Source organism: Sphaerodactylus townsendi, linkage group LG01 (genome assembly GCF_021028975.2).
Source record: "Sphaerodactylus townsendi isolate TG3544 linkage group LG01, MPM_Stown_v2.3, whole genome shotgun sequence".
Lineage (NCBI taxonomy): Eukaryota > Metazoa > Chordata > Lepidosauria > Squamata > Sphaerodactylidae > Sphaerodactylus > Sphaerodactylus townsendi.
The window spans coordinates 147,289,486-147,314,300 of NC_059425.1; the positions used below are offsets into that span (position 1 = coordinate 147,289,486).

The window sequence follows — 24,815 nt, forward strand, 5'->3', positions numbered from 1 at the left end:
TAATAATGATAAATATGTTCTGAAACAAAGACTCCATTTCAAATTCTCTTTAGGGTTGCAGGAAGCTCACTGTGCATAATCAGCCATTATCTACAGTCGTGGTGGTGAACCTATGGCACTCCAGATGTTCATGGACTACAATTCCCATCAGCCCCTGCCAGCATGGCCAATTGGTCATGCTGGCAGGGGCTGATGGGAATTGTAGTCTATGAACATCTGGAGTGCCATAGGTTCGCCACCATTGATCTACAGAAAGACTGGGGTGTCACTTTGGCTGCACATATCAGTACTGATGTCACAGTAATGCATAGAAGCTTAAAATTTGGATAAGCCCCATAGCATGCTCTGTTTACATCATGGGATTGGAGGATGTCTAATGAAATCTAAACACATTGGTTTGGGGGCAAAAATGTCAAATAAACTCAAGAAAGTGAAGCAGAAATGAAATGACAAAGAAATCCACTCATCTGATTGAGAATGGGATGCGGGAATAACTTTGATCACTTGAAATATACTTTCAACAATATACAAAATATACTTTTAAAGGCAAGCAGACTATTTGTATGAGGAGCAGACTATTTTCCTTCATTTAGCCTATCTCCTGAATCATCTGTAGGAATTACAAGTTGCGTGCTATGGCTGATCATTGCTATTTTGCTTAACTTCAAGGTATGGTTGGTTGGTATGTTCCATATTAGTCCACTGAGTTGTTTTACTTGCATGCAGTCATAGTTCTGCTCTTTTTCTATTTCTTTGCTTTGGATATTTTTTTGCAATTCCAGCTGTATTTTGCCATTAAGGAAAGATATATATTGCTGGCAGCAAAGGAACATCTGCTTTCAACACTGGGACTGACACTTTTTCTCCAGTATGTATGTGGTTTCTCTCGATTGCATTTTCATAGTATTGAGAGGGCTAGGGAACCATCTGGCCCCAAATCTGTTAATACTTTCAATTTACCATATCCTTTTGCCAAATTATTTTTCCCTTGATCAACAAACCTCAAACAAACAAACACCTTCAATATAGATGATTGTTTGAAGGCAACATGGGCAGTTTTTGTTGTGTGAACTGTGTTCTCATTGTGAATATTGGGTGATTAATACTGTAAACATCATAATACTTAACTGGAGGTAAACCCCATTGAATAGATTTGAGTAGGAGTCAAAATAAAGAAGGATGTCTTGTTATTAAAAGTTGTGTCGTGATTTTGCCCATTTGAAAATCAAACTGCAATTGCTTGCAATCCCTGCCTTATTTTGACACAATCTCCCCATATGCTTGTATAACTCCTATCGAATTCCAAGAGGGATATCAAAGTGTTATAGTTCTCAATTGAACAACAATCAAATATGTAAAACAATAATATAACAGTTCAAGTCTGTTGTGCTCAAGCATCCCAGGAAGGTCTCAGTCTTTCTGGCTTCTGTCTGGCCAGGTCTCTTAGAGATGAATAGACTTGCAGCTCTGCTCTGCCTCGCTGAGTTGTCTGTTGTTTCTCTTAAGGAGTTCAAGTGTAGCCCTAGAATATTAATACATAGTTTATAACAAGGTGAACTACCTGCAGCTTTAGGTACTCCAGTCAATCTGAAAAGATTCATAGAATCAATTGTAAACATTCACACCCAAAAAACCCCCACAACAAAATACAGGTTAATATAAAAACAATCTCCACTTCCAGCAATCAGCATAAGAAATTCTCATCAGCATAAGAAATACCTACAATATTAATATGTAGTTTAAAACAAGCAGACAAATAAGCAACGCTAGAATTCTAGAGGGACGAGCCACACAGTTTTCCTCCCCGAAACCAGCAGGATTGAGATGACCCCAAAAAGTACTTCTTTTGTAAATTCATGTTCTTTCCTGTCACATGGGTTAGGCAGACAATGGAGGTGGACTGTCATGGGAAAGCACTTCAAAAGCATTAATGAATAAATCAATTGCTTCACAGTTTAAAACCATTTTGAGTGCTTGATAAAAAGGAAACTTATTCAACTATTTTAAGGTAGTTGCTCAGAATTTGCCTTCAATCTGCAGTTTGAGCAGGGGAATGAAAGACCTTCACTAGTTAATTACAGATAAGCAAATGAGGGTGGCCAATCCATCATAGCTATCTGGTCTGCCCAGGAGCTGGAGTTTCAACCCAGATTTAGGCATAGTACCATACTTTCACTATCACAACACTATCACACCACAAAGGCAGTATTATGCAGAAGTTCAAGTACTGGTTAAGATCTGAGAGACCCAGGTTTGGATTCCCACGCTAACATAAAAATTTGATGACCTTGGCCAGTCACAAACTCTCAACATAGCCTATCTCACAGGGCTGTTGTGAAAATAAAATGGATAAGAGAACAATGTATATCATTTTGGGTCACTATTGAAGAGAAAAGCAAGGTATACATGAAATAAATCAGTCCCAATCCACATATCCTCACATTAGTATATTTCAGTAAAGATGTCTGTAAATGCAATGCTGAACACATTTGGTGAAACTCTGAATAAAACCATCCCTACCCAGTTCCCCAAACGAAATTATGAAATAGGGAGTGAAAGAAACTTGTAGTCATATTCATATTAAAGTTCACTTTATTTTTATTACGGTTATTTTATTGTTTGATTTTTTACTTTATCCTGTTTCCATTAGTTTCAGTGGAAAAAACACAATGCACATCTAAATAAAGGTGGGGCAGATCTGCATATGAGCTGTAGTAGTTAGAGTGTTGGGCTAGAAATTGGGTAGGGTTACAAACCTCTAGATGGAGGCTGGAGATCTCCCATTATATTACAACAGATCTCCAGGCAACAGAGATCAGCCCACCTGAAGACAATGGCTGCTTTAGAAGAAAGACTATGGCTCTTTCTGCACGGGGAGAGTAGAGCGCCCCACGGACGGCAAAAACGCCCTCCCTGGGGAGGGGTTCACACAGCGGGCAGCAGCGCCGGCCTCGCCACCTGCAAGCGGTGTGAAGACGCTGCTTCTGAACCTCACTCCCTGAGCGAGGTTTGTCAGAAGCAGTGTCTTCCAACCGCTGCCGGCTGGAAGGCGCCATTCCCCCTCCCCCACTATCCCTGAATGCCATACCTCGTCTCCTGGCTTCGGGCGCATCGCAGAGGCTAGGGGACATGCCCCCCTAGCCTTCGACTCCAGAGCCACTGCTCCAGCCTGCGGAGGGTGTCCCCTGGCCTCTGTGACCTGCCGGAAGCAGGAGATGATGTTTGGCGTTCGGGGCGGCGCAGCCTGTGCGAAGGCTGCGCCGCAGCCTGCACCACTACTGGGATCGTCCGTGCAAACGATCCCAGGGATGTGTGTTGGCATTATTTATGCCGATGCACCCTCGCTCGCGCCCGTGTGGAAAGGGCCTTTGGCACAATACCCCATTGAAGTCCCTCCCCTTGCACACACCTCAGGCTGCATCACCCAAATCACCTTCCCGACCCAGAGTTGGCAACCCTAGAATGAGAGATCCAGACCCAAATTTAAATCCTTACTCTACCATGGAAGCATGCTGGGTGACTTTGACAGACACGCGCTCTCAACCTTAACTTCCTACTCCACAATGCAGACAGCGATTGCCCACGATCTTCAACAACCTTTATTAGGCATTTAAAATAGGCTCTAGAGCATTACCAGGCATTTATGAAGTACAAATCAAGAGTACATTCAAAACGCAGACAGTGCCCATGATCTATTATGACAAGTAACTTAAATTTTATGACCTGATACAGCCATACCAGTGACTGCACCTGTTGGTAAATGTTCAGATTCAATAAGCATGTAGAACATGTTGACGACCCTTGCTGGATCTAATATAAGCTGGATCTAATATAAGCTGGATCTAATATAACCTTCACTTTCCACTTTGATAATATTTTATGCGGCGTGTGAGCTATTATCATATTAGTGCTGAGGTGAACATTCATGAGTTTCATGTCAAAATGTGCTTGTTCAATGAGAGGAAACTTTACTCAAACAGCAAAGCAAATTGTACACTGAAATTGTATCTGTGTTTAATTTTCATTTAAGTCATTTAAGTATAACAATAATTAATATTAAAACAGTATTTTAAATACAGCTATATTCCCAAAGGTATGGGCTTCTTGGCTGACTGGGGAAAAAATCCTGTGAAGGCAAAAACTAGACAAAGAGCATCATCATATCTATTTATCAAATTCCCCCAAATATCACCCATCCAGAGGCGTAGCACCAACCGGGTGGGTGTGATGCCCTGAGCGGAGCCGTGGCAGAGGCATGGCAGGCTGCAGAGGGGGCATGTTGGGGGAGTTCTGGGGCGGGGGTGGATGGTGCTGCAGCAGGGGTTCAGGGCATGCGTGCACCCCGTGCGGAGTTTCCCGTCGCTCCACCTCTGCACCCATGGATAGGTAAATCCACAGATGGGAGACACACTCACCCCAACAGGTTTTTCTACAGGCTTGGGGGATCCCCTATGTCTGCAGAAAACATTGAAATTTAAAAAAGCAGGGTTTAAATGGCCCTCCCCATTTAAAGAACCCCATTGCCTGGGCTTGCATGCCCCCCCCCATCTCTGTAAGGTGAGTGATGGGAGAGGAGATGAGATTTCCCCCTACCCTTGGAGTTTTGCAGGCCTCCCCCCTAGTGAGAGATTGGGGATGGAGAGAGGAGCTGGAAATCAGGGAGGGTTTACACCCAACAACTGGAAAAAAAATTGAGAGAATTATTGGATTAATTTCCTAATGTGTATAGCATCACTTTTAATGCTAAAAAATCTGGCTAAAGTTTTGAAAATAACCTATGATATCCCCCTCCTTCTCACCCCCCAAACATTAGTCTAAATACCAACGTCCTTTAAATGAAAAGCAAGAAAAAAGCTATCTAGTGCTGTGTTCCACTTTCAGGTCTAAGTAGGCAAGTTATGAAGAACAAAGCAATAATGTCCTAAAATTACATTGTTTACAATGTAAATGCTGACGTCAACAGAATTTGGTAGTCATGAATGGTGTCACTATAACTCAGTTAGATGTAGCATAGCGCAGATCATATTTTAGTATTCTTTCAGGCTCTGCCAAATGAGAAGCTTTACTTCTTTCAGGCATAATTGTATTTGTCATGTATTTTGAAAATGCAAAAACTATGCTAGCTAGCACAAAAAAAGGCAACATGACTTTCAGAGCAATTCATGTAAATGCTTTTTATAATATAATTAGGGGATAAGATGACTGATGATAGCATGGCAAGCAGAAAACTGCTTTCCCCTGCTCATTTGTTTTCTATTCTTGATTTCTCCCTTTCCCCCACTGATGGGTACAATAAACTGTGGGGTCAGTGGAGACATAGTAAAGAGATACATTTTGTATTTTAATATATCCCTCTTCCAAAGATGTGGTGTCTTTCCTTGTGTACAAAAAAGTGGTAAATTTGCTGGTACAACTTCAATAGTTCCTGGAAAACTGAATAAAATATTTTTGATCGGGAATTCTTTCCCACCTCAGTTCTGAGATCTCTGATTGTCTGTTCAAGTTTACCTTCATTTGCTTTTCTAAAACAGAAATTAGTGTATATGATGTTACACATTTGATTGACAACCTATCCTAGCCTTACATGAGCAACAATGTAGCTTTTTATGTACCGTGTGTGTGTGTGTGTGTGTGTGTGTGTGTGTGTGTGTGTGTTTTGTGTGTGTACACCCACTGTTGTCTTTGCTCAAAGAAATGAGCAGTGAGAAATTCCAGGTACAGTACTTGCTGAGATAGATGATATGGGACACTCCATGTCACATGTTAGCAAAATCCCAGGAACACAAAATATGTTGCTTGTACTCATTCATAAAAAGTAAAGTGGGAGGCAAAGTAGCAAAGGGGTTGGTCTTCATCCAACCTGTCTTCTCTTCAAACGTGTTGCGTAGAATTTTCAGGCAGATGTTGAAGATGTTGTTTGTATATTCAGTAAGGTGGGAAGTATTGTCATGCCACTATGAGAACTACCGTAGGCCCAGAAATAGGTTTTTTCTGTGCCCCAGTCTTTCCCTGTCTGTAGCCTTATATATAGGCAGCCCACCAGCTATGAGGATTTCATTCTCCCAATGGTTAAAAAAAGTTAAACGTACACACAAAGGACCAAATCCAGAGGCCTAGCTTCAAGTAGGTGGGTGGGTGGGTGGGTGGGGGTGCACGATGGAGCAGGTGGGCACCCCTGCGGGGGTGTGGCGAGGGCGTGGCAGGGGCATTCCAGGGTGGGACGGGGTGTGGCAGGAGCAGGGGTGGAGGACTCACCAGTGCATTGGGAGCTTTCCCCCCTCGCTCCATCCCTGACCAAATCAGAAGAAAAAGATCCATGACCTGGTCATATCTCTCCATTGACTAATACCCTGATTGTGAATCAGGGCATTCGTTTCTACTTCCCTAAAAGCAGTCTAGGGTGAATCCAATTACACATCAATCCACCCATCCTAGAGGAGTATGCCTTTTAAAAATAAAAGTCAACTTTCTTTTAGATCTTTTTTGCTGTTTATCCTTTATTATTTTATTCTGATGCTATTCTTTTATATGTCACTATATGGGCTATTAGTAATTTTACGGGGGAGAAAGGTTGACACTGTGTTCATGTAGGGTGGCAGGTCCACCATGTTTGTAGTTGTTCTCTAGATTATAAAATAAAATGTATATATATTTAAATTAAAAATCAGCTTTACCTTGCTGTGCTGACAGCTTTGATTGTTTAAACCACATTTTCTTTTCATTCTAAAGTGAAACTTTAATTGCCTCTGGATTAAATAGACTATGTCCTGTCTTCTTAAAATTTAGTATGTAGGATCTCAAGGAATTAAGGGTGAGTACAAATCCACTGAAGAAAAGTCTCTATCCCTTGAAATTGTGAGACAAAAAAAAAAACTTATTGCAGTAAGAACAATGTGTTTTTCAATCCAACTAATGCAACAGTAATACGAACAGAATAGCAACTGTGAACTCAACGTGATATGAAAGAATATAAACAATCTTAATGAAAAAAAACAGACCAAACACAAATAAAATTTCTGTGCTTATCCCTACCTTAAACTCTCACAATATAGTATATTACAGATCTCATTATTATGATTGGGGGAAATGATCCATGACAAGAGTGGTTTCATGATTCAACATGATTTCTAGGATGTTGCTGAAATTATTTATATAAATTATTAATAACCTTTATCAATAACCTTTATGTACAATATTGAAAAAGAGTTTAAAGGGAAATGGACGAATGATTAATTATATCCAGAAAAATGACAATAATATGCCAATATAATCTTTATTTTGTAAGAAAAAATTCTAGAAATGTACAATCATCTATCAAAGCTTTTTTTAACCTATTTTTGATTACTAGAATTTACATCAAGAATAGTAATTATTGGTCATTTTTAATAATATATATTATATGTATAATTTTGTTTCCTCTCTAAGTGGTTAGAACTAACTAATTACAACAACAATTTGATTCCATTTTCTTTGTTTTGCAATATTTTCTATAAAAATAAAAAAAATTAATATAAATAATTCAGCATCACATCTACATGGAGAGTGCTTGAGCTGTATAGGTTTTCACACTGGTATACAGACTGCAGGAACTGTAGTGATTGTTGTAATTTACACATGCATAAAAACATTGAGGAAGGGAGTTCCTGGGAGACCCCTGTTGGCTAAGAGGGAGGAGGGAAGAACTGCAGGCAGTAGAATAGCCCAATCCAGAATGGGGCCACTGAAGGGAGTTGTGGAGGTGGCATGGCTCTATGCCAGCAGAAATGCCCTCCCTATGGCACTTACCTTAGTGGAAGGTGAAATTCACTGGTGGGTGACTGCTATGGCCTTCCAGGACCCTCTGATGTTATGCTGAGTGCCATGTCAGTGCCCCAATGATGCCGCTGGCCCATGAGTATAGTGGGGACATTCCGAATGTCTGGCCAGGGATGGAGCTGATGTTAGTTGGCTTCCACCCTGACTTTGCCTTTGGATGCGTGCAGCCCCAGGCTCTGACATGTAGGTCCATGGAGCACTATGGAGCACGTTCAAGTGTTCTTTTTTGCCTCCCTATGTTGCTGAAAAGCCCTTTCCATGTAGTGGGACAGCACTGCAGCAGCAACATCCCTGCCTGCCTGAGCTGTTAGAGAGAAATCAGGGAAGCTGGGAGAATACTGTGTTTGGTTCTGGTGGGTTTTCCAGGCTGTGTGGCCGTGGTCTGGTGGATCTTGTTCCTAATGTTTTATCTGCATCTGTGACTGGCATCTTCAGAGGTGTATCACAGAGGGAAGTCTGTTACACACTGTGTCCAGAGAGAAGGAAATGTTTGGGGTATATATTGTCCATGTCCCAGGGTGGGGAACCAATCAGTAAGTGTTTGGGTATACCCCAAGTATTTCCTTCTCTCTGGACACAGTGTGTAACAGACTTTCCTCTGTGATACACCTCTGAAGATGCCAGCCACAGATGCAGGCGAAACATTAGGAACAAGATCCACCAGACCGCAGCCACAAAGCCTGGAAAACGCACCAGAACCAGTTGAATCCGGCTGTGAAAACCTTCGACAATACTGTGTTTGGCAGTAAACTTCCATTTACTTTGGCAGATCTCTCATGCGACTGAATCCTAACATTATAAGAATCTGCATTTGTTTGGTAATTGTCACATAAAAATTTGTCAGAACCGAGCCAGGGACGTGACTGGTCATAGACAAATTTAGACTGAGACCCCATCCTGGAGTCTATTGAGTTGGGAGTGACACTGGAAGTAAAAGCCAGTATTCTGTTGGTCTGGCTAGACAAAAGACCAGGCCAAGATCCGCAATGATGCCAGCAGAGCCACTTTGTCTGTGACTCAGTGGTAGAGTATCTGCTTGGCAGGAAGGTTGCAGGTTCAAAGGATAATGTAGTAGGTGATGTGAAGGACCTCTATCTGAGATCCTGGAAAGCTGCTGCTAGTTGAAATATGCAATACTGATCTTGATAGACCAGTGGTCTGAATCAGTGTAAGATGTGTGTTCAAGTGAGTGGCTTCAGGTAGCAAATATTGGAGGACAGAATGCTCCTGCTCACCCACTGTTCTACTTCTCTTCTTCCACTACCTTTTCTGCATTGCCATACATGCTGCATGCTCTACCTCATTCAAACCTCTTCTCACTCAAGAGCAAGGGTAGCTAATTGTCCTTACCTACTGACTCTACTGGGCTTCCTTAAATACATTGTGATGAGACCCAAATGATTCAAAGGGCTTCCCAAACCACTGCAGCATTTTTCTGCTTATGAGAGCTTTGTACTGCCTGTCATTTGCTTCAGCAACCGAAACAGTGGGCAAATATTTGTGAGTTCAGAAAGCTCAATAGACTAGGGCATTTGCAAACTTCTGCACAATGTTTGAAGAGATCTGGGGAGCATAGAAAGAAGAGGTCTGCTAGATCAGACCAGTGGTCCACCTAGTTCAGCATCCTGTCTTGCACAGTGGCCCTCCAGTTTCTCTGGAGGCTCAATAACAAAGCAGAGAGGCCAAAGCCTTGCTCTGATCTTGCCCCCACCCAGTACTGGTTTTCAGAGGTTTACTGCTTCTGAATGTAGAGTTTAAGTGTTAAGTGTTGTAGGTGGAGACAGTAGCAAAAGTGGTGGTGGGTGGATAGAGGTAAAAGGAACACCCACTCCAGGTATCTTCAGGTGGCACTATTTGTTGACCTGGCACTGCATCCCTGACCACTCTGGAGATTTTTTTCTAGCTGTGGAAGCTATTGTTGCATTCCCTGATTCTGTTCTGTTACTGAGCAAGGTTCTGAGATTTCTTAGTTCTTGTGACCTAATTTAAGGCCAAGCTAGGTGTAACTGAATCTACGTGTTTACTTTAAAGCTTCACATTGGCAATTTTAACCTGCTGTAAGGTCCTAATAGGGCCTCCAATGTAATATGGTGAAGCAATTTTGTTTATCCGCAGGTTTTTAAATGGACATGGTGTCCTTGGATCAGACATGTGAACACCATCACATCTAGTTGGACTCTCACCTCATTCCCAGGATGTACAGTTTCTGGTTGAAGTGTCAAAGTTGCAGACAAAAATTATGCTTGGATATTATGTTATACACTCTGCAAAAATTCTTTCTGATTAGGAAAAATACAACATATGGAGTCTCCCCAAGATCCATAACCATTGAAGTAACTGAAAATATCAGAATTACCATCTAAGCTCTTTTGTTTTCAGAGTGAGGAAGAATTCACAGCAGTATTACTCCATTAGTGCTGGGAGCCCAACTTCTGGAAAATCATATTTGCAGAGAGTTGGTTATTTTCACACTCCAACTGGCAAGGAAGACATTCCAAACAAATCACCTTTCATCATGTACACATCCCTTTGCACTGAAGTAACCAGAAGATGGGCTTAAATAATGCATTACATTTTTTTTCTATTTATATTGCTGCTCCAGTCTGAACATCGCAACCTCAAAATGCCTATTTAGTCAAACAAGAAAATGAATGCTAATGTCAGGTAGCATTTCTAAGAGGCTTGCTATCACAAATAAAATCACAAGGGATATATTAACTAGGAAACACAGGGAGCTATCTTGCGGAAAAGGGAAAGAGCCTAACGGCCCAATCCATGGGGGGTGGGGGGAAGCAAAGGGAGTTGTGGAGGTGGTGGGGCCCTAAGCCAATGAATTTGTCTTCCCCAGGGCACTTGCCCAGGTGGAATGGCAAATCTGCCAGCAGGCAGCCACATCAGCTGTCCACGATGCCAGAGTAGCGAGGGCATTCCAGTGGCATTGTCAGGGGTGAAGCTTCTACGTCAAGTTTGCCTTCTGGGACACTGTTGCCTGGAACTTGGACTTATGCCACCCTTTTGGGTGACATAAGTCCATTGAGTCCAATGGAGAGCTTTTCAGCAGTAGGAAGTGGATTTTTTGTTTGTTCTTTGCCTTCCCACACTGCTGAAAAGCCCTGTGGAGGTGCTGGGGTGTCTCCAGCAGCGCCATCCCTGGCCACCCCAAGGCTCTGGATTGGGCTGCACAGTTCTTCAAGTCATATCAGTCTGACTTTTTAAAACTTAGCACTGAACAAAGTGATCAGTCATTGGAAACTAACAAAAGATTTCTGCAAATGCAATGACCGTTCATACTTGTCAAGTTAGACTCAGGATAAGACAATAAGAAATCCCATCTGATACAGTTTCGCCCGTCAAGGCTTAAACGGATAACTGTGACAAGTTGCTCTTAAATCAGGCAGGAATTACTAAACACTCCTTGAAAAAAAAATCACAAACAATTTTTAGAGTAATTCAGTCAGATGATGCTATTGTACATCTAATCTGGGCTAGAATGGTGTAAAAATCAAGACTTGGCTGAGGACTTGAAATGAAATTTCTGACTTCTCAAATAATTTGTGTGGTTGTAAGCATTTTAGCTTCACCATTCTCTTGACAATATGGTCATTCAAATCTCACATTATGGGATACACTGTAGACACAGTCACAAATTGTAGAAAAGGAGGTTTTTCTAATTTAGAAAGTACTGTAAAAATAAATGCTATAGTTCCAAATGGTTACAAAAAGTATAGTTTTTCTCTGGTACCTAGTGCATTGTGGTATACAAGAGCTAGACAAAACAAGTACATTAGGAACAGCTTAACTTCTGGATAACTTCTGGATGATCACAGGTCTCTCAGAACTCTCTCAGCCCAATCCAGATGCAGGCAATTGCAAACTGCCACTGAACATCTCTTTCCTTGAAAACCCTATGGATTGCCATAAGTCAGCTTTGACTTGACGGCACACACACAGAGATAGCAGTATACCCATTTCACCAATGTACAGCGCAGCTCTGAACAAGTCAGAAATTACTACATAGCTTTGTTGTTAATGTAAAATAAAATAATTTTGTTGTACATTTCCTTTAAATCGTACGCTAACTTGGCATAACCAATTCCTGTTTCATCTTCCCCATCTGACAAATAATAGACCAGTTCTCTGCTATCCTCTAAAAATATCTTTATCTTCCTTGGTGTGGTTCTAGATTTGTAGAGCTTTAATTGCTGTATGGGTTTCTTGCATGTCTTATATCTAATTAAAACCAGAGTGCACCATTGAGTATTATGTAGGATATAGAATTCAAATTTCTACCTTCATGTGTTTTCTCAGATACATTGCATCATTGCATGTCAATAGTTGAATGAATGAATGATCCCCACACTCAACCACATTTCCTAGATATCAAATGGAAATTATAATGGGTGGCAGCACATTGCTAAAATTAATAAGATACTCTTTGCACATGGAAAAATGCTATAGAAATAAGTAATAATCATAAATGACAATTAAGGTGTGGTTCTAGATTTGTAGAGCTTTAATTGCTGTATGGGTTTCTTGCATGTCTTATATCTAATTAAAACCAGAGTGCACCATTGAGTATTATGTAGGATATAGAATTCAAATTTCTACCTTCATGTGTTTTCTCAGATACATTGCATCATTGCATGTCAATAGTTGAATGAATGAATGATCCCCACACTCAACCACATTTCCTAGATATCAAATGGAAATTATAATGGGTGGCAGCACATTGCTAAAATTAATAAGATACTCTTTGCACATGGAAAAATGCTATAGAAATAAGTAATAATCATAAATGACAATTAAGGTAAATGCTGACACCATGGTAGTTTTAACTGGTGAGAAACAACCTGGATTTGGCCAGAACTGTCATAAAAATTAACCATGCAGGTTTACAAATGAGCAATTTCCCATGAAATGTCTCCACAAGGAGATTTTTTGCCTGGCGTTCACAATGCTGCACTTCAATTAGAGCGTGAACTGAAAACATACATTTCAAAATGAAGCCGAAAAAAGCAAAAGTTATTCTACTCTTACATTTTGCCCACTCTGCCCTAAAAACAGACCGCATTTGTCATAATGAAGTGAGTGGGGAAGTGTTATCTGACTAGTGAATTTTTTTGCAATGGGAATGGAAAGTTACACCAAGAGTTACTTGTACTGGTTTGCAAGATCAACACTGGCTCCTCTCCATTATACCCAGGCAATGATCACAGCTGATGTGTAAATGGTTCCCATAAGTCACCTATGACTTGACGGCACTTTACACAAATATGAACTTCACTTCTCTCCATCTTTAAAGAAATTGGTGGCTGTAGAAATTAAGGAGTAGTCTCATGGACTCCAATATTTTGAGTCCTCTATAATTTTCATGAAACCCTATGGCATAGCAAAATTAATTTGAAAAACACATGTCCAATTCTGTCTTCAGGGGCAAACAGTATGGGGTGGGGTGGGGGGGCAAGAAAGGCAATGCACACACATTTGAGTGAGGAAATCAGGTTGTAACCTTATAGACTACCAAGTCCTTGGCCTTAGTAGTATATATGTAGGAAACTCAGGATAGTTCTCACAGTGTGGCTATTGACAGTGAACAACCTAATCTACATACTGGAGAATAACTGAGGGAAGAAATTTATTTAAAGCAAGAGATAGCAGAGGCAACTTTTCCTCCTCACTTGCAGCCATCTGGGGACATGGTCAGCATACCACACTTTATGGGTGGCTGAAGATCAATCATATACAACCCCATGCTGAGCTCAACTCAGTACCCAAGTGCTAACCCAGCCAGTTTTGTTAGCACAGCATAGCTTATCAAGACAAATGGATATTTTACTTTGAGAAAGAAGAAAACCCCAGAACCCTAGCCAGTCTGGACTCTAAACAAAATTCCTTCATGGTTATCTTAAACCGTTGGACTCCCAGCAACCATAGAAAACTCCCAAGCAACAGGAATTATATGAAATACTACCTGGGTAGATGGGTAGCGGGAAGAAGGCACTTGGACCCTTTCTGCACCACAATGGTGCAGGGGTGCATCGGCATAAACAATGCCTACACCCCCCCCCCCGGGACCGTTTGCATGGACGGTCCTGGGAGGGCGGCAGGCGGCGGCGCAGCCTTTGCACAGGCTGCACCATCGCTGAACACCTACCTCGTCTCCTGGCTTCCGGCTCATCGCAGAGGCCAGGGGACACGCCCCCACAGGCAGAGCGATGGCTCTGGAGTTGCAGGCCAGGGGGGCATGTCCCCTGGCCTCTGCGACGAGCTGGAAGCCAGGAGACGAGGTAGACGTTCGGAGACGGTGTGGGGGAAATGGCGCCTTTCAGCTGCTGCCATTCGCACAGCAGCGGTTGGAAGACGTGGCTTCTGAAAAACCTCACTCAGGGAGCAAGGTACGGAATCAGCATCTTCACGCCACTCAGGGATTGCGAGGCCAGTGCTGCTGCAATGCAGCGGTGGCGGCCGTGTGAACCCCTCCCCAGAGATGCTGTTTTTAGCATCCCTGGGGCGCTCTTTCCCGCCTGTGTGGAAAGGGCCTAAGTTATGGATCACATCCAGTTGCCTATTTTATATATCCATGGTGAACATGACATCTTTCCTGTTGTTTAGTGTCCTGTCTCCATTCAGTCAGTTTGGGGGGCTTTGTGGGATCTACAGGCAAGAACTACACTGGATATGACTGTCCTTTACCTTCTTGACCCTTTCTTCATGGGCATTCCTTCACATTGGAGAAGTAACTGTCTTTTTGCATCCTAGTGAACCTCCCAGACTGCTAAACACCCCTTGCTTCCACTTGTCCACTGTCCCTCTTACCTCAATTGTGCAGCTGCACTGACAACTGAATCACAATGCCTTAACCTAACGTGTTGACGCAACAACATATTCTTACCTTTACACAAAATTTGTTTGTCCTAAGGAAAACCATGTGAAATCCTTACATGTGAAATCCCTAAGAGGACAGCAATAGAAAAGTGGCATAGTGAGGGAGGGACTAGAGCCCAGGCACCACTTGGAAGGGTCACATGGAATGATAGTAGAATAGCAACAACCACCTGTCCACAGCAGAAAATTTGGCTAAATTTCCCTTAGTCTAAATGTAACCTTGCTCACCTCTCATGTTCCAGGCTAAAATCCTTATGGTGAAATTATTCCTGTTTATGACCAACAGAAAGGTATGGAGTTTTGCCACCCTTTGCTGCTGCATAATTACAATATATCATTTGCTATTATCAGCATCATCCATTATGCGGTTATGAGCGCATAAATAGTCCCATGGAAATCCATGACATTTAAGCTTACAGATCTATGTTTTGGATTATACACCTCATCCCTATGTACAAAGGGTGCATGTGTGGAGGCTGGCATGGTAATCTAACTTCATTAATATTACTGGGAATTTTGCCACTGACTTCTTCAGAGCCAAAGCTGGCAATACTGCTCTGGCATGCTCAGTACTATGGTTAGGATTGCTCCAAGAAGATGGAGCTGGAGACATCACATTTAAGCACATTTTTTAAAAAAATCCCATCCTTCCCCTTTCCCAAGGAACTCAGAGAAACTTCTGTGTGGTTTATTGTCACAACAACCATTCAATAGACTTTGAGCTGAGAAACAGTGACAGGCCTCCCAAGCACTATTTGAGCTAAAGTCTCCAAGGCCCAAGGTGAGCACACAGTCCTGTAAATTACACTGTCCTAAGCTTAATTCAGAACAAAAGAACACCAATCCTTTTCAAATATATATACTTTTCAGCTAAGGGTTAAGGTCTATGCAAGAATCAGACACTTTCAGATCTTTCTTGCAGTCATTAGTTGTCAGACATAAATAAATGGCCTGATTTACCACTACATTACTCTAAATTTTCCCTCATTTAATTCCCTGATTTCATGGACCGTAGATTCTAATGATACTCTTTTTTTAGGTGTGCTGGTCTTACAATGACTCATTGGATTGGAAGTAAAAACGGAGGAATTTATCAGGCAGTTTAATGGATTTTAAGATATATGGGCATGAGGGAAGTGTCGGTGAGATTGCCATGAAATATGTGGTGTTTTCACACTCAGCAGAGATACTATGGCACCTTCACTGGAAAATTTTCCTTACTCCCTGTCATTTTCCATTTCTACTTGAGATTCTCTGGCTCTGTTTTAATCTCTGAGTAAGGACTAGCCTTACTTCTAGACACACATTATCTCGAGATATTTAAAAGCACTGTCACTCAGAAGAGTCAGTCCTCACCTTAACAAACCAATAGTCTATTCAGTATGAGGATTTTCATGTACTTGTGTGTATATTGGACAAAGGGAGCTTTGCAGTTAAGAAGCGTTCAAGGAAAAGTACTGAGAACAAGGGGAGACAAGGAGGGAAGAGATGGAAGGAATATGGAAAGTTCTCCTATGGCTTGGATTGCAATCTGTGCCAGTGAACAACTCGGCATTATATTGAAGGCAAAGAAGCCAAGCCAACAGAGTTTGTACTCCAAGCCTAAGGAATACCAATATGGGTGGATCCATGGGAAGAAAGGGAAAGGTACAAGCTAATAGACAGTATTTAGGTCTTGAGAAGGGGAAGAAAGGGAAAGGTACAAGCTTATAGACAGTATTTAGGTCAGTATTTAGGAGCAGCAGTGGTTAAGAGCAGGTGCGCTCTAGTCTGGAGGAACTGGGTTTGATTCTCCACTCTGCTGCTTGAGCTGTGGAGGCTTTTCTGGGGAATCCACATTAGCCTGTGTACTCCCACACATGCCAGCTGGGTGACTTTGGCCTGGTCACAGTTCTTCTGAGCTCTCTCAGCCCCACCAACCACACAGGGTGTTTGTTGTGATGGGGGAAGGGAAAGGAGATTGTAAACCCTTTTAAGTCTCCTACAAGAGAGAAAGGGGGGGATATAAATCCAAACTCTTCTTCTTCTCTTCTTAAGTGTTCGCACCGCGCCACCGGGAACACGCTGTTGAGGGAAAAACAACCCTTTAAAGGGTTGTTTTTCAGGGCGGCCTGACGCCGCCCTGGGGGAGAGGGAGCGGAGTCAGGTCGGCGCTGCTGCGTTGCAGCAGCGCCGCCTGTGCGAATGGCTCCCTGGGGGCAGCGTATTTCCCGTCCCCAGGGCGCCATTAAAGGGCCGTGCAGAAACGGCCTTAGTGTCTGCTGCTGTTTTATGGATAGGCTTGCAGAAGACCTGAAAAATGCTATAACTTTTCAGATAATATAAACTTTGTTAAGGCAGCACTTTTTTGCCATGTTTTGATGGCTTATGAATAGAAGTCAGTTATTAAAGTGTAGGGTCACTGTGAACATATTCAATGATCAAACTTACCATATTGAAAGATGGCAATCAGATGCATATTTAACCGGTTTAACTAGATTTTTCCAAAACAGCATGCACAAAAAAACTACTGACTGAGTCAAACTGATCAGCCGCCATTAACGTTGCTGAGTACTTCCCAGTGGGGGGATTCAAATAATTTAACTGGTTGTTTACAAGCGCCACTTTAACAACAGGTTCTGCTGAAGTGGTGTGAACCTGCTGAATCCCACCACTGGTACTTCCCCAAAAACCTAAGGGTAGGATTTTGTTGAAGCATTAATGACTGATTTATATGACTTGTGAATCCATCTCAAATTGTTCTGCACTGGGACTTTCGCCGGTAACACCGTATGTTTATTTATCGATTGATTTGAACTGATCAGCGGGTATTAACCTTACTGTAAAGTATTTAAATGTTGACCAAAGGTACGTAGTGATATTACGGTATTTCATTTTATTGAGTTGAATGATTCATGGAAGATTCGTGAGTGACCCGACCATCTATTTCTAAACACCACCCATGTTCTGCTAAGAAGAGGAGTTGTGCATGGGGAGCTAATAGACCTCCACTGAGCTGTGTGAGAATGTGCATGTGTGAAAAGTTAACAGAGCTATACAGCGAAACCACCTGTCAAACAACCACAACTAGATCAACAAACTATTGAACTGGCAAACAGGGCATGAACATCCCTAGTGCATGTTTAGTATGATGGTGTAAACACCTTGCTCACTTCTTGTTAATTATATTGCATTTTTTAAAACCCAAGAGAAAGGTAGGCTATAAATATTTTAAATAAATCAATACATGGAGACCTTGGTTTTGAGAAAATATTTGAAGGGAAAGTGTGAGAAAAAGCAGCCCCATGTAACACTTCCAGATATTCTCCAATTGTTTTCTTTACAGCTAGCCTGAAGAAGAATTCATCAGTTATTGCCTAGTACTCATTTGTTGAGATATCGAAGGATTGATCAAATGACTTCATTCTATATTCCTTGTCAGTTTTATTTCAATCCCCAATCTCTTAACAGACATTTTTCTTCTATTTCATGGATTTATAAATGGACATAAACCATAAGAGTATGGCATATGTGTGGCATAGTGAAGAAACACCAAATAAAATTTTATATGACTTTAAAAAAAATTATTTTCAGCCATAATGTACAAAACAAGATCTTTGCACGATCTCAAGGGTTTTTTCTTCCTGTACACAGCATTTGGTTTTATTTATTCCTGAATGCTTGCCACTGTAGTTCTTCTTACATGAAACCTTTATAATGGATTACCTTGAAAGTGGGTTTGTTTGGCAACTTTTAAATGAAATTTTCAACACAGAATGGATAAGGTCATCATTTGACATGTATTCTGTTTTAATCTGTAAAACAGTGAAATGTGGTTGTTATTGTACCCATCTGTAGCGACGAAGTGCAATTTTACTGCTTTGGAATAAATACATTTAAGATTATGCACATTTTTCAGTCAAGCCTGACATCTAACTTCATGAATAAAAAAGACACTATTAATCATGAATTGATAGAGCCACATACATTGTATTTATCATTCCTGTGAGCGAATGAGTTGTCTTCTGTTAATAATGTTTTGAACTGCTGAATAGTAATTATACAGTACAAATAAGCCCATTTAATAACATGCATTTTTAGTGCAGTATGAAGCCATTTACTTTATAGAAAACAAAATTGCCTTTAATTTTATGGGAATGTTTTTCACTGTGTGAAACAAACATATCAGTTGTTACTAGCGATGATAGTACTGTATTTGCCATTTCAATGCATTTAAGACAATCCCAAGTACTGATCAATCACTTTTATGTTAAAGTGAATGAAATTTCTACTTTAGTGCTCACAGAAGTTCAAATAATCTCAAAAATCAACTTTCATAAATAAGAGTATATGCTGTCTGAAGCCTCCTTCCATTAGCTCATATATGTTCTTTGGAACAGCCTCTTCAAGGAAGTTTGGAAGGCCCTATAATTTTATAGGTTCCAAAATTTAAGGCAGTTCTTTTCAAAGGTCTTTTTCAAATTAAATTGGTTTTCCAATTTCTTGGATTGATGTTGATATCATTTTATTGTATTGTATTCTATTTCAAGAAATTTTAGCTGGTTCAGACAAAAATAGAGAGGATATACATTTTTAAGATAAAGATCGTTCTGCATCATGAAGTTTCATGATCAATCAGTTTAAAAGAATTCAAATTAGGAAAGGGTAGCTAATACCCAAGAGGACAGAGTCAAAATTCAAAATTACCTGGAGAGATTAGACAGCTGGGCCAAAACGAACAAAATGAATTTCAGCAGAGATAAATGTAAGCGATTATACTTAGGCAGAAAAAATGAAATACACAAATATAGGATGGGTGACACCTGGCTTGACAACAGTACTGTTGCACCCCCGACTGTTCAATAACAAGACCCAGCTTTCAGTTGATTTTTTAATTAAGAAACAGCATCAAGGATGAGCTTTTAGACTTCTATTGTCAGAACTAAGCATAGCCAATATTGCAATCTTGATTATATCCCATGTCACCCACTATGTCCTGTCACCCTGCCTCATCCTACCAGTTTCCAAGGGGGGATGGCACCCCTCCAGGTCCTCGGTCTGCTGGAAGAAGGAACTGCCTTCCCCCACCAGGGTCAAAACAACCTACATTCCATACTACTGAGAGAACTGCAATAGCAGGTGGCTAACAAGCTGATAACAAGTGTGAGAAATGGTAAAGCAGTTTAATAGAAGCAGAGGTCGAAGGGGGTCTGAACAGATCCCGATTCCCAGGTCCCACCCACGAGGTGAAACATGGCAGGATCAAACAGAGGCTGATCATAACAAGTACATGTGAAAGAGATCTGGGAGACTTAGCCATTTTCCCCATGGCCAATATATCTTGGGATAAGGAGGTGAAACATCTTGGTTCAGCCATGACTTCCACATGGCTTCCGAGTCTAACTCGGGCATGCCTCGCGAGATTTCCCTTATCTCACACCTTTCAAAAAACGATAAAGTTGCCGGTCCTTTTTTAAAAACCACACTGATCCCATTCCCATGCAAACACCGTGGGAGACAGACTGGTTTATTTTTCCCACCTCACCAGCCAATCAGATCATCGGAAAAATGGGACAGTTTGTGCAAGGAAACATCGACAAGGAAAATGAAACTAAACCGGGGGCCATGTGTAATCACCTGGAGTTCTTCCTCCTGGCCTGAACACACTGATGGGCTACCGTGCAGAGGGAGAAACCAAGATAGAAACATCCCGGTTTGTATGATCCTGGTTTTCCCCCGGGGATATATTGGCCATGGGAAAAATGCCTTAGTAGACCACAAACTGAACATGTGTCAACAATGTGATGTGGCAGCTAAGAAAGCCAATGCAATTCTGGGCTGCATTAGTAGGAGTATAGTGTGTAGATTGAGGAACATAATAGTTCCACAGTATTTTCCGTTGGTCAGACCTCACTTGGAATACTGTATCCAGTTTTGGGCAGTGTAATTCAAGAAGGATGTTAATAACTTGGAACAGGTCCAGAGGAGGATGACCAAAATAGTAAAAAATCTAAAAGGTCTGAATTGCATATCCTATCAGGAACAGTTTAGGGAGCTAGGTATGTTTACTCTGGAGAAGAGAAGGTTAAGGGATGGCATGATAGCCAGGTTTAAATATTTGAAGAGATGTCATGTTGAAGATGGAGCAAACTTGTTTCCTGCTATTCCAGAGACTAGGACAGGGAGTAATGGATTCAAGGTGCACGAAAAGAGATTCCATCTAAACATCAGGAAGAACTTCCTGATGGTAAGGGCTATTTGACAGGGGGATACATTGCCTCAGAGTGTGGTGGAGTCTCCTTCTTTGGAGGTTTTTTAAACAAAGGGTGATTGGCCATCGGTTAAAGGTGCTTTGATTGTGTATTTCTGCATGGCAGGGAGTTGGACTTGATGGACCTTGTCTCTTCCAACTCTATGATTCTATCCCTTGAAGCCTTTCCAAACCCATAGCAAGTTATTTACATTGTTTGTATTTTTGAAAGTGAAAAATAAGGGCCAGTGTATATCCTTATTTTGTAGGGTTGCCAAGCTCCAGGTGGACCTTTTCCACAATGGGATTTTTTTCGGGGCATTGAATCAGCTGTGTAGATTTTTTTTTTGGTCTTCAGAGTGACTTTGGCAGAAGATCAACCCTTCTAACCTCATTCAAATAATGAACAATGTATCTCTTCATTTTGTTCTGCTTCTTCAAGGCTGAATAAAGGAGAAGTAACTTTTACAGGAAACCTGAAAAACTCCATAAGCAAGATTCATTCAAGCCTTGCATGGCAAACATAGCTATTCATTCCATATATAAATTACATAGCATGCATGATAATTACTGCATTCTATGATAGCAAGAAACAATAATGATAGGCCAAATCATAATAGAAAGACTCAAAGACAGTAAAACAATGTTGCGCATAGAACTTCAATGGTACCAAGAACAAGGTGAAGCTAAATTACAATGGCACACATGCGAAATGGCGCACACATCAACAAAGCATCAAATCAAATGGCCGTTTGTATCATGGCACAGAAGAAACTGCTTGAAAAGCTTTCAGCTCAAATCATAGTTATGGTTAATGTAACAACTCTATTTTGGCAACCTAATCTATTGAATACGTTCTTAATCTTCTTCCAAAGGACTGATGCTGGACTGCACAGTTCTCTTCTTCCAAAGACCACATTGAAAATAATAATGTTTTAAAATAATTCCCATTGATAAGTGAATTGTTAAAGGATAACAAAAATAGTTTTTATGTAGAAATTTCTGTAGATATTTATGCTCAAGAGACAAAAGCTACTGAGGAGTATAAATAATAGAAAATCCAATATCAGAAGTATGCATTTGCTTTGAATTCCGTGTTTGCGGTTTTAAAATGTTCAGTATAGTTCCTGCCTACCACAGAAAAGCAATAAACAACCGACTTTGAAGCACCCTGTTTGACTTGAAACAATGATCATAATTTCTTTTCAATGTATATTTCCAAGATGGAAGCTGCTACTTCTCCTTCTGCTTTTAATAATGGCCCCCATAAATGCATTGGTCTCTGTTCACCCTTTTGTATATCACAGAGCAAATGGACTGTGCTATGTAATGAAGCATAACTTTTTGATATCTCCGTGTTTCTGAAAATCAAAGCACATGGGCCAACGCAGCCAATAGAAAGCCTCACAGCACATGGAATGACAATGTCAATAAAGAAATGCACAGTGATTTCCATTGGTCAGATGAAGCAAATACTTTGAAAAGGTCAGTGTTCAAAATAAGTTGTGGCGGGGGTGTGTGTGCGGGGGACAAACATCAGTACAAATAAAAGTGCAACCAAAGTGTTCGGCTTAGCAAGAGTTATTTTAATTATCCGAGTTTCATTTCTACACTCTTAAGGTAAAATAAAAAATCATTCTCATTATGGATTTGCCACCCAAAATGAGAACATTGATTTGAGATCTTCCTATTTCTCTCGATACCATTTATAGCATGTGATTTCCCATGTTCACTGCTCCTGCCAATGGCAGCCAATGATATAGAATGGTAAAAGGGAAATGCAAAATGTTTTTAACAACACAAGCCTTTATTGGCATATAAAACGGGACAAAGTTTTAAAACAAAACAAGGTTAAGAAATACAGTTAAAATTGCTAAAATTACTAATTTCCAGTATAAAATTTGCAACAGTTTCACAAAAGTGGACATAATACTGCATTGTTCAGGGAGATTGGGGTATCTCATAACACTTATGCCACTGGGAATATTTCACAAACAATTCGTGGCTTCATGCGTATCTTATTGTATTTAGGGCAGAGAAACAAAGAATGGTCAAGTGTTTCAACCGTAGTCCTATCACATGAACCAACTCTTCTAGAACGTTCCATATTCTTAAATCTTCCCTCCAGCAGAGCTGATGGCAGCACATTACATCTTGCAGTAGTAAATGCAAAATGTAATGATATCCTTAGACTGATAGGTGTGTCTAAACATTACAGAAAGAGTGAGAGAAATAATTGTCAAGATTTACTGTTTGGGGTGGCAGTCCTGTTTCAAGTGTAATATCTACTTCCAACTTACTCTAGAAGATGTCTGATGTTTTGTAAAGGTGTATAAATTATAGAACCTGACACATGACCAATTGACCTTGATTTGAATACTACTACCGGTATACAATATAGATAGGACAAAGGGCTGGCATCCATTTGCTGCTTTGTTTTCCTGTCTGCTGACCTCCAGGTGGATAATTCTTTTGTAGGTAAAGATAAATGGCTGCTATTCCCAGCAGGTGCCATCCTCTGGGTGGCAGTCAATTGGGTAACATTGAAGGATGCTGACCTTCATTGCTAACTGTAAGTGTCTTTAGAAATGTAATCACAGATTTCCACTCTGAGCGCTCCCTAATTCTAGACTGAAATATCTGGAACATCTCTCTCTCTCTCTCTCTCTCTCTCTCTCTCTCTCTCTCTCTCTCTCTCTCACACACACACACACACACACACACACACACACACACACACACACACACACTCCTTGCCACATAGCATACATACATCTTAAATAAAGTATCTATCTCTTGTTTACTTGATGAAAGTAGACTTTGTAATGATATGCTTTTTCTGCTGTCTTCTGCAGTGTTGATTCTGTGATCTCAGTAATATTGGTTTACTGATATTTTTCAACAGTAGAAGAATGGGAGAGGGAGAGGGATTAGCAGAGCAGCTGTAAAATCAATTAGTTGTCCAACTGAAGCTTTCCATCAGCCCTCAAGGTGTCCTCTGTAAAACTGCTAACCATGCTGATGTGTCCTGAAAGAAGAAGAGTGGCATTACTGTAATTCCCCACTCTGTCCTTTTTCAGGGTGCTTAAGGGCATCCAGGCATAGCCATGTCTTACTCCTCTCATTCAGATTTGTAACCAAGCCCTCTGCCGCATCATAAAAATTGTGCAAAATGGTACTGTAAACATGATTAATGAATGACATGAAAAGGCAAGCTTTAAAGATATGTTTGGTGTTTCCTCTTTCACCCCTGTAAATAACTCATAGTCCTACTGTATGACTGTTTTCTCCAAGGCAAATCCCGTTTTCTTTAATCAAGAATTTGCTCTCAAATAAGTGCAGACAGAGTTACAGTTGAACTGATTGAGAATGTAGAACATTGCTTTGGCATTGTTTAGCAGCCCAGAGAAATGTTGCAGTGTGCAGCCACACAAGCTAACATTATTTCAGAGTATTATCATGAACGGCAGAACAATAGCGTGCAAAGTTATTGCTGTACAGCACAAATACAAGTAGTCAGTAAGGAGCAAAATTTCAGATCGATTGTGCTACGCCCGAAATGTTCTTCAAATTCTGCCCAGCTATAATACTGCAGAAATGGTTATAACTATACTTGCCACCAAAAATCTTAGACTTTGGTCAAATACTATGTTTCCATCATTCTAGATCCCCTCCCTCTCCCCCCCAAAAAGTGTTCTGGCATCTTTTCCAAACATTTTGTTGTTGTTGTGTTATTTGTACTCTGCCTTTCTCTCTGAGACCTGGGGTGGATTATATAGCGTAAGTCAAGTTCAGTCAACAGGATGGGACATCCAATGAACAATACAATAGGCTTTGAATGATAGAAATCTGAAAACAAACAGAAATCTCAAACAGAGCCAAAACA

The 24,815-nt window shown here is 40.8% G+C and overlaps 1 protein-coding gene across 19 annotated transcripts in view; it reads left to right on the top strand.

Annotated features, from left to right (window-relative positions):
* The window catches only part of KHDRBS2 (KH RNA binding domain containing, signal transduction associated 2), a 529,409-nt gene that overhangs the window by 123,989 nt on the left and 380,605 nt on the right, over positions 1-24,815 (top strand). The window lies entirely within an intron of this gene.